The sequence below is a fragment of the Lemur catta genome, chromosome 1, assembly GCF_020740605.2.
Source record: "Lemur catta isolate mLemCat1 chromosome 1, mLemCat1.pri, whole genome shotgun sequence".
NCBI lineage: Eukaryota > Metazoa > Chordata > Mammalia > Primates > Lemuridae > Lemur > Lemur catta.
In genome coordinates, this window is record NC_059128.1 from 236,078,012 (window position 1) to 236,089,582 (window position 11,571).

At 37.6% G+C, this 11,571-nt stretch overlaps 1 non-coding gene across 1 annotated transcript; it reads right to left on the bottom strand.

Annotated features, from left to right (window-relative positions):
* Window positions 1-1,162: 1,162 nt before the first annotated feature.
* LOC123630856 lies at window positions 1,163-1,233 on the bottom strand. Its single transcript, XR_006732797.1, has one exon. It is a non-coding gene; the product is annotated as a small nucleolar RNA SNORD56 (small nucleolar RNA).
* Between the last annotated feature and the right edge of the window lie 10,338 nt (window positions 1,234-11,571).

Sequence of the window (11,571 nt, forward strand, 5' to 3'; positions counted from 1 at the left end):
GCTGTGAACTCAGTAGTATACATGATGTAAGGCAAGAGTTTATAACTTAATATAGAAATTAATGTACAGTCTAAGAAAATCATATCAAAAGCAAGCAAACAAGACATAATAAAAGAAAAATGAAATCAGGGATTAGCCAGCATATTTGGGCAAAATATGAAGAAATATTCAAAAACATTATGAGACTGTCAATTTCATCTAGTGAGTAGAAATGCTGGAAAGGTTCAAATACCACATAAAGGATCAAAGGGTTGGAAAAAAGGATCTATGGGGAAATTTTAATTAGAAATATAATTAGGGAAAAACCCTTATTACCACATGACTCATAACACAGATTTGAATAGAACAGTCCCATAACTCCTGAAGTAGAACTTTATAGTAAAATAACAGACTGCTCTTGATATTTGTTACAATGTGTGTGTAGGGTGTGTGTATAATTCCTTATTTATATATGGGGCCTTATTCAATTAATAAAGTATTATGAGGGTAATATGCTATTAGAAAAGCACTTTGAAAAATTAAAATAAAATAAATTTTCTGCTTATAAAATAGTCAAATGATGGAATGGATCACAGAAGATGGTTATTATGAAGCAATGAGTAGGAGGAAATTATTTTAGTCTTGATTCTAGAAAGAAAAGAAGATAAGATGACATTTTGTTCCTCCAGGACATGAAATTTTGACTTGTTAGGTTTTGAGAAGTACCATGTTTAATTTAGTGGCCTGTATTCTAATCTAGGGATTTCAGATGCACATCTTATTTTGTTACTTTGGCTATCTTATATAATTGTTTCTAAAGAACTCCTCCCCCCTTATTTATTTGCAAAATTCTATGGAGTGAGGGCTAGAATCAAAGTATAATCTACTGAAAAGATAAAAATGCAGTTATTATTGCTGGTAAAAAAAGTCCATTAATTGTGAAAGGATTTGTTTCTCTACAGTACAATTCTCCAATTGAAAAGGGCTTAATGTATTTATGTTTGGATCATCAGGAAGCCCAGAACTTATAGTATAAGCAATGAAAAATGTTTTGGGAATATGGGAATTTAATATTATAAAATATGTGAGTATATTGAGAGATGCTGTAATGATGAGTTGTAATATAGATTATATACATTTTATTTTTTATTTTTATTTATTTATTTATTTATTTTTCTCAGCTTTATTCAGACCCAAAGTATCAACATTTACCAGGTGAATTGCTATTGATGAAAAATACTACCATCATTGTAGCATTTTATTTTTTAATTGACATTGTAATTGTACATATTTATGATGTACAATTTGACATTTCCACACATATATATGAAGGCTGTCCGGAAAGCATCCAGCCATGTAGTATGAAAATTACATGTTAACAATCCATGTCCTCATGTGTTATATAAAGATGAAATCAGGATAGTTAGCATATTCATCGTCTTGTACATTTATCATTTCTTTGTGGTGAAAACTGTCAAAAACCTCTCTTCTTGGTATTTTGTAATGTAAAATATCTTACTGTTAGCCATAGTTACCCCACTGTTCAATAGAACAGCAGAACTTATTCCTCCTATCTATTGTAACTTTGTAACCAGTGACCACCCTCTCTCCATCTTCCCCTTCCTCCCCTCTCTCTCTTCCCTCTCCTCCTCGGTCTCTGGTAACCACTACTCTACTTTCTGCAACTATGATATCAACTCTTTTTTTTATTGCAATCAATTTAGGAGTACAAATGATTTTTAGTTATATAGACTAATTGTATAGTAGTGGTGTCTGGGTTTGAGTACTCGTCACCTGAATAGTGTTTATTGCACCTGATAGGTAGCTTTTCATCCTTTACCCCTGCTCTCTCTCTTTCCCTTCTGAGTTTCCAATGTCAATTATGACACTCTGTATGACTATCCTCTCCCCATCTTCCCCTCACTCCTTTTCAGTCTCTGGTAACCACTGTCCTGCTTTCTGCAGCTATGATATCACCTCTTTAATTTTTTTATTAATAGTTTCCACACATGAGTGAGATCCTGCAGTATGTGTCTTTCTGTGCCTGGCTTATTTCACTTAATATCGTGCTCTCCAGATCCATCCATATTGTCACAAATGACAGGATTTCATTCTTTTTTATGTCTGAATAGTATTCCATTCTGTGTATATGCCATATTTTCTTTATTCATTTGTTGTTAGACACTTAAGTTGATTCAATATTTTGGTATCATAAGCAGTGCTACAGTAAACAAAGGAGTACAGATATATCTTTGACATTGTGATTTCATTTTCTTTGGATATATACCCAGTAGGGAGATTGCTAGATGATAAAGTACTTCTATTTTTAATCTTTTGAGGACCCTCCATAATGTTTTCTGTAGTGGCTGTACTAATTTACAATTCAAACAACAGTGTGTAAGTGTTCCCTTTTCTCCCTTTTCTCTACATCCTTACCAATACTTGTTTTCTTTTGTCTTTTTAATAGTAGCTATTTTAACTGGAGTGAGGTGGTATTTCATTGTGGTTTTGATTTGCATTTGTGTGATGATTAATGATGTTGAGTATTTTTTCATATGCATGTTGATCATTTGTATGCCTTCTTTTGAGGAATATCTATTAAGATCTTTTGCCCATTTCTTAATCACATTATTATTATTATTATTTTGCTGTGGAGTTAAGTTCCTTACATATTCTGCATATTAACTGCTTGTCAGAAGTATAGTTTGCAAATATTTTCTCCTATCCTGTAGGTTGTACCTTCACTCTACTAATTATTTCCTTTGATGTACAGCTTTTTAGTTTAATGTAGTCTCAGTTGTCTATTTTTGATTTTGTTGCTTGTGCTTTTAAGATATTAGTCAAAAATTCCTTGCCCCACCCAATGTCATGAAGCATTTCCTCTTTTCTTTGGGGTAGGTCACTGGAGGAGGGGAGACTTATTGTATTCCTATGGAGTATGTCATGTTTCTTGCTTTTTTATGTTGTTTCCTGTGTCGTATCTGCACATTTAGTGGAATAGTCACTTTTTTCAATTTTATGGAGTAGCTTTTGTAAGGGGAGATTTTTTTGGTAGATGGGTCCTAGGGTGTTGGTTGGGTATGATGCATTGGCTTTGGTTCTACATGGACTCAGTAATGTGGTGTCTATACAGTGTCTTCATCTGTAATCCTTGTTAGCAATGTCTATGATTGCCTCAGTGGCCTAGACATTAGGAATTTGTGACAATGGTGGTATGGTTTTGCTGGGGGTATAAATGCCAGGCTGGTTATTGGGCCTGGAACATGTAGGTGCGGTGGGCCAGGTAGTTGTGTGGCGGTCTCTCTGGAGAGATGAGGCTGCCACCAGACTGGCCATTGGGTTAGGTGCAGGCTCCCATGGGCACAGTTGGTTGACTGGTTGTGTGGTCGTCTCTCTGGGGAGACAGGGCTACCTCCTCACTGGCTGGTGGGATGGGGTGCTGTGTGGGTTTGGACCCTGTAATCTCAGTTGTTTTGTTGGGCCTAGTCTCCATGCAGCCAGGGTCATGGCACTGCAGGCACCCATGTGAACATGGTGGGATGACAGCAGAGCCTCAGGGATGGAGAGTCAGTGGCTATTCAACCCCATGGCAGATGCCCTCTAGCAGTGGGTTCAGTTTCTAGATGGCCTGTGCCATATCAGCTTAAGTCTCAGGGATGTGCAAGGAGGTTCTTACTCTCAGGCCATGTAGCTAAGGGATTCCTGGCAACTCTCCAAACTGGATTCTGGGCCTGTGAGACCTGGGGGACTCTCCTGTAGCAAAACCTCTGGCGTCTATGGTGGCAATGGGAGCTACCGGGGGTTTCCAGCTTACTTCTTCCCTATAAGAAGAAATCCCCCCTGATTCTAAGCCCATCCTGGTGGGGGAGACAGTGTGGTAGAGCCTGGGCAACTTGTTCCCCTCTCTATGATACTATCCTGGGCTTCTGTGCTCCACAGGGACGTTGCCGCCCCCCTGTTGCTCTCTACCATACTTCCTCAGTCACCACAGTTGAAACATATCTTTGTTTATTCACTGCTTTGCTTCCTCTTAGTGGGGGTAGGGGAGATGAATGCAAGGCCACCTTGCTAATGTTCTGGTTTATATTTGCAAAATGTTAAGATGTATCTTTATGTATGTATGCATATTTGTGTGAGTGCATGTGCGTGTATGTGTGTGTGATGTATATCCACATTTAATTTCCTAGCTAGCTTTAGGCATCTATCTATCTTAGAAAGATATTAAGAATGCCAGAAGGGTAAATGAAAGAGAAAGTTGAATTAATATTCAGCTTCTGATATTACAAATAGAAGTTTACAGAAGACAACAGTCCTGAAAGCCAGGCTTTCTTAAAGGATTTTCTAGATTCTTTTATCTCCTCATGAGGCATAATGTGAGTCAGGCCTATCAAACTTGATCACAGAGTTCCATTTTCACATGGTCCTTATCAAGAGGTGGGGTGGGGTAGGAGAGAGAGAGAGAGAGAGAGAGAGAGAGAGAAAGAGAGACAATATGAATGAGAATCTGTTACTTGTATTCCTGGGACTTGATGGGGAGAGTATAGAGGAGGACAGAGAAGAAAGAGAGAAGAGGAGTATAACTGGAGTAAGGGCTCTTACTATCTGCCTAAATTTGAAAAGAGGAGTTGACTTTGTATATATTCACATGAGTATGAGAAGGCCTGAGTCCATTTGGGCTGGTCATGCTTCACTTCCCTGGAAGTCCAAATGGAAGTCTTTAAGCCTCAACAGGAAGTCTAGCCGCATATACTTCTAACATGGCACATGATGGTTATACATGTGCTTGCTGTAAGGCACCTTGATGTATAGTCTTTAGGGCATTCTACAATCCCAGAATTCCTTGCATCATTCAGTAAAGTGATGAAGAGATATTGAAATTGCTGGTAGATAGCAGAGGCCTGAGGTCAGGACAAAGTGGCCCCTGTAGATGAGGACTTTGGGTGAAAACTGTGGTACTGTGGGTTTTAGCAGAGGGGCTGGCATGTTGCACCAAAAGCCTGGTGGAGCCAGTTGCCTCTTAGCAGTCACCAGCCTGGGGAGCAGATTGGTCTGTGTATTTTGCACAAGAGATGGTTGAGATCCAGGGCTACCTCATGGAACAGAGGAACAAATATATTCACCAGTCCCTCATGTCTTCCTCAGCCACTTCTCTGAGAACAAGGTCAATCCCCCTCATATGTATAAATTCAAGAAAAGTAAGGGGAAAGAATGAAATCTGAAAGACTGAGCACTTACCTGCAAAAAATTAAATTATGTGAAAGAGGAAAATTTGAAATAGTCCTAACAGGGAGTTTAACTTCAAAGAGACAAAAAGGATTGTTGAAACCAGAAGGGGTGGAAATATTTTAACTGAGAAGTAAAAAAAAAAAAAATAATAATCTACCCAGCATGGTTGGAGATTGTGAAAAAGATAAATGCAGTTTTAGAAAATTAAGAAACTATTTTCTTTGTGCAACTGAATCATATTGAAAATAAATTTTCAAACCCTGCTCTTAGTAGGAACCATAGAGTTTAGAAAAATAATTGAGTTAGAGGATTAAAATGTTGGTATTTCTCTTATACTCTTACGGGAAACTAATAACACTCTCAATTGACAATAGTATCCTGGAGATTAGAAGAAAATTCTTTATTTTGAAGTAGGAAAAATTATTGAGATTTTACCACTGTCTGGGTAAAATAAACTCCAAACTACCCATCTTTGATGTTGTAGAATGAGATTTGAAAGACAAATCCCTGGTTTGAGAAATTCATTAGCATTATTTACCTGTATCACTTCCAGTCAGTCACTTAATTTCTCTGAACCTCAGTTTCTTTACCCATAAAATAGGTAGCAGCTAGGTCAGGGAGTTTTGAAGACTCTCATATAGATTGTGCACATGAATGTAGTGTAGACCAAGGCAAACTCTGACCTGCTGTCTGTTTCCTATATAAAGTTTTATTGGGAAATAGCCTTGCCCATTTATTTACTTGGTTTTTCTATAGTTGTGTCATATCACAACGGCAGAGTTGAATAGCTGAGACAGAGCACGTCCTGTATGGCTGAAAATGTTTACCATGTGAAACTTTACAGAAAGAAATTTGCCAGCTGTTGTGTAGAGTATAATAAGCAGTAGAAGGAGCAGGTGTTATTGTTTTTATCATGTTTCCCCCATTTGCTCTGAGGCCATGCTTACATGGTTATATTTTAGTAAGAAATTATTTTTAAAAGCCACCTTCATTCTGGGCAGGGGTTATCTTGGCTAATGGAGAAGATTATTCTTTCATTCAGAAGTATGTTTCTCATTGTAAATTAAACAATTGGCATCAGATTTATTAAGCAGTCCACTCAGAATTTACTTATTTTTTTTTTTCATTTGCTAGTGCCTGATCTCCCTGGCGGAGATGATGCCACTAAACTTCAAAATCTAAAATCTAAGTACCACCTGTTCTTCTGAATCCATATGGTGCCATTCCTCACACACCATTGTTACTGAGATCAAGGAGTCTGCTACTTTCCCTCAATTTTACCATACTTCCCGTAAGAGCGTCAGCCAACAATTTCTAGTTGCCTATGTGAACGTGGAATCAAAAGACAAACTACCTTTAAGAAAGACACAGCATACCTACTTTGATAATTTTCCTTCTCTTTTTTTTCCAAGGTCTACCCTCATGTGGATTGATAACAAAGCTATCAGCTGCTGCAGGGTAAACTCAAATGAGAATAACAGACAGCTATTATGTGAAAGGAAAACGAGTGGATTTGGCAAGATGCTAGGGTCATGAATAAATAATAATTTCAAATGCTAGTTAATTATTAAATGAAGCCTGATTCTAAAGACTTTCAGTTATAGGACATCCAGTAATAAGAATGTAACATACTTAGGTTAATTAGGTCATTCTTTAGGGAAAAAAGTTAGTTAACAGCTAACCACCTGCCAAGTATTAAAAAAATAAGGCTTTAGATTTCTTTCTGAGGGAAATAGAACATTGTGAAATAGAGATGTTGTAATTTTACCAAATGCTGATGAAACCGCAAAATGTAATTATGTCAGCCTGAGAGGAATATAACAGTGAAAATAAGATTAAAAAAAAAGAGTTGTGAGTTTTCAGCCACAATCAGCAGACAATTTTAAATTTGGAAGTGAATGCCATTGTGCTTGGGCATAGTTTAAATCTTTTTCTCCCCACCAACTGTTCCTCTCATTTGCCTGAAAAACTTCCAGTTCTCTGTCTACCTCTTTTTTCTATTTTCCTTCTTTTCTTACTCTCCAGACTCCTTTCAGCTTCCAGGCCTCCCACAGACACCCATACTCTTCATATAACTTACAATGGTATAGAAATCTGTGCTCTTTCAACAGGGAATGGAAAGCAAAGTGTTTTCTTAGGGTGTCACCAATTGCTTCCTCTTTACTGATTAAAAAAGTGTTGAACAGTCTCTGAAAGTCCAGTACAGGGAATTTGTCCTATAGATACACTCCCAAGTTTGCAAAGTTATATTATGAAAGTGTTCATTGCAGCATGAGGATGGAAAGAAAAAAGACAAGCAAAGTAGAAAGCAGAAGCCATAGAAGCAGTGGGAAAAGACAGGACAGGAAAAGCCAGGGGAAAGGCCAGGAGCTGGGGAGTGGCACAAACCCACAAGCTCCAGAAATGTGGTGGGAGAGGAGTCAGCAGCAAGGGCTTCCCCTTCTTCTTGGTACATTTTTTTTTTTAACTCAGTGTCATAACTGCAGAGAATCATATATTATTTTGCTGGTGAGGTATTAGAGACTTGGAAATGAGCCCTAAATATCCCAGAAAAATACTTGGTATACCTGAGGGTACATTTCATTGGCACTGTATTAATAAATAATGCCAGAGATAAAGAAGAGAGCGTTAGACTGCCAAAGGTATTTATTGTAATAAACTTGATAGGACAGGTCATGTGGCACAATGTGCCCCGATTATTTGGCCTATAGGAAGAGAAAAGTAAGTTAGGAACAGGCAGAGCCAGGAACAGGAAAACTTGCTCAGCTGGAGAGTTGGTCTCCAAGTGAGGTGGCAGGAATCGGATTCAGGTTCCAAGCTGTTGGAGCAAATTTGTTCTCCACCTGGGCTTGAATTGATATCCTGAGATTCAAATCAGGTGGTTGGGGCCCAGGAGTGGGAGTCTCCTGGTAGTAGTCCCACACAGGGACAGGTGGATGGGAATTGCATGGCTTCTGGAGTGTGTAAGTCCATCTGGGTTTAAGCAGAATTCTAGCCAGTTGCTGACAGAAGGGACAAAGGGCTCAACTCTTGGGAAATTGGGATTGTTTTAGGACTCTGTTGTGATTGTTGAAGCTCAGAAACAAAATCCCACCCTAGTCAGAAAACTGCAGTATAAATTAAGATGTGAGACTGTTTCCCAGTCCCGTGAAAGCAGTCCAGGAACTGGTAGGGAAAACAATAACTTGGTGGGCACAAAAGCATCTTGGAACTCACATCTGTTACAGAAGTGAGAGTTATTCCAGACTCTAATGCACAATTATACAGTCAAGTCTGTTCATTTGGTTCAGACCTGGAGATGGTAGTGTGAGAAGTAATGGAGACAATAAGAAATGACATCCATGGTGAAATTATAAGAAATGTTTTGAATGGTGCTGACAATTCAAAAGATCCTGGAAGCATAAGCAAAGAAGATAATTTTCTGGAGGGTGAGTAAAACAGTTCAGGGCTGATTACTTCAGCCTTTAATCTATCAATTTATTCTTCAAAAAGTTAGTGGTGTTCTATTGCCTTGAAGCTTAGACAGCTTAACATTACTCACTTCAGTTTCACAAGAAAAATGTAAACGAGCAAAAAGCAAGCTAATCATTTAGTTTGTATAGAAAGCAGGTGAATCCACACTCCTTCCTTTCTGTATCCCACATCAGGAGCAGATATGGCATGTATAGTTGAAGTCACGATAATTGTGAGTGTGATAAAATGTGACATTTGGAAAAATTGTATTTAAGAAGACAGAGAAAAAAATTTTCATTTAATGAGTTGGTTTAAGAGTTTATACTAACATAAAATATTTTTGAAAATTTACTTCATATAAATTTTAATTTTTAACCCTATATTATATAATACCTGATCTCATTCATGTTTTCCAACTATGGAAGTCTGTGCGGTAACTCAATTGTAATAATGTTTCTATAGAGGTGACAAAATAAATTATTTAGAAGATGTAATATGCTTTCTTTCATAATATATATGGGAATATGAATATTTATACCCAGATTTATCTACTGTGTGATTATGCTGAGAGGAATGGATTTTCTGCACATCATAATTATCATTAGTAGGGTGTTTACTATGTGTCAGACACTGTGCTAAGTGATTTTTACAAACATTAGCTCATTTAATACTCAGAAAAATTCTATATAGCAAATAGTCTTATCTTGATTTCATAGAGGAGGAAACTGAGAGTTAGGGTCCTGAAGCTGAAAAGTGGTGACACTGCACAGGGCCCTTGAATTAGAAGATAGTGAAACTGGAATTCAGACGAAAGTCTATATTGGTGAGCACTGATGTCCTAACTTCTATGCTACATTACTTGTACAAATTAACTTACTTGATGCACCAATGAGGCCACAGTTGTACAGACAATTTATCCACAAGCCAGTTGGCTTTGCATAGAGAGAAGAACACTGTTTCATTGTCACCATGTGTAACCACTGCTCGAAACATCTGTGCCTGTAATTTCAGTGTGGTTGGGCAAGACTGAGGAGCCATTTTAATATAAAACTTACAGATAAATATCTGTTTAGATTCCACATTTTGATACTATGGTATCTATTATAGAGGACAGTAATTTATTAAATTTCTGAATAATTTTTTACTTTATCTAATTCAACAGCAGATGGTCTAAAAGAAAGAACATGACACTGTAGGCAATGTTACTTTCTTGTCTACCTCAGTTTGCTCATTTGTGAAATAAGAGACTTGATTAGGTGTTTTTCAAGTCCCTTTTTTATCCTTGAAACTATTTTTCTAAACATCTAATTAATTGATAGTCTAATTATATTTATTAGAAATAATACAAGACAGAGGAAACTAGCATTCACTGGACAGTTTTATGTACATGAAGGAGTGTGAAGATAGGCATACCCTCCTCACATATTCATTTTGTTACCTAACTTAAATTTCATAGTAACCCTGCAGAGCATGTGATATGCTATACATTTCACAGAAAAAAAAATACTGAGATTCAGAAGTCACTTAACTTTCCAAAGATCTCAATCATAAGATATGAATGTAGTATTTTAAAAAGCCAATGCACTTTTGCTTAATGACTAATCATCAGTTTATTTGTTTAGAACACACTGTGTATTAAGTAACAAATTAGGACATAAAATAACAGTGACTTAACATAGAAATGTTTATTTTTTACTCAGGTGAATTTAGCAGTAGGTCTTTTTTTTTTTTGAGACATTGTCTCATTCTGTTGCCCAGGCTAGAGTGCCATGGTTTCAGCCTAGCTCACAGCAACCTCAAACTCCTGGGCTCAAGAAATACTGCTGCCTCAGCCTCCTGAGTAGCTGGGACTACAGGCATGTACCACCATGCCCGGCTAATTTTTTCTATATATTTTTAGTTGTCCAGCTAATTTCTTTCTATTTTTAGTAGAGATGGGGTCTCGTTCTTGTCCAGGCTGGTCTCGAACTCCTGACCTCGAGCAATCCTCCGGCCTTGGCCTCCCAGAGGGCTAGGATTACAGGCGTGAGCCACTGCATCTGGCCAGCAGTAGATCTTAAATGGTTTCAGGAGAAGAGGAGTGGGTGGAGAACATATACTCACTTTTAACTTGTTCTGACTATAAGTTACACTTGTTAATCCCATTAACATCACGAGACAGATTAATCACACATCCCTGACCTAACAGCAAGGGCAATTTTGAAGTGGGGTTTTATGTCTTCAGAAGGAAAAGAATGAAATTGTATTTCGTAAATCCATTGAACTTGTCCTGCTTATGCCTTATCTCCACCACTGATGATGACACAGATAACTGAAGGGCTGCTGCCTTAAATTTTATTATTGTGCTCACAGACAAAAGGAGGGTAGATGACACAGAACTTACGTCTTCTTGATAGTATATCCCTTATTCAGAAAGTTCCAGAAAACTGGAATCTAATAGGATGTCAGAGCCTTCCTCTTACTATGGGAGTTTCCCAATGGGTGTACTGTGTTTCTCATGTTCACCATTTTACCTCTGGTGTCTACAGCAGGGTAGACATATTTGTTGCATAAATGTTGGAATGTGTAGTGATAGTGAGTGATCAGTGGGTGGAGTTGCTAGTATTTTAGCACCCACTAGAAAGCCTCTAAATGAAGGTAAATATTTAGAAAGACATCACTGGAATTTGGAAACATTGCAACAGTGTCAGCTTTGTGGTCAACTACTTTCTATCATTATCAATTTGTCTATATTAAAAAAGAAGACAATCTTTGTCCACAATGGTTTAAGCTGTTTCTAGTCAAAGGCCTGACCTTTTTGCTGAAACAGAATTCGCAAATGTGGACAAACTCAGACAATGATGCCCAGAGCCCTTTAGAAGAGGAGGCTTAGCACGAGCACCCCCAGTGTTTGTGTATTCTTGACTTGAGTGC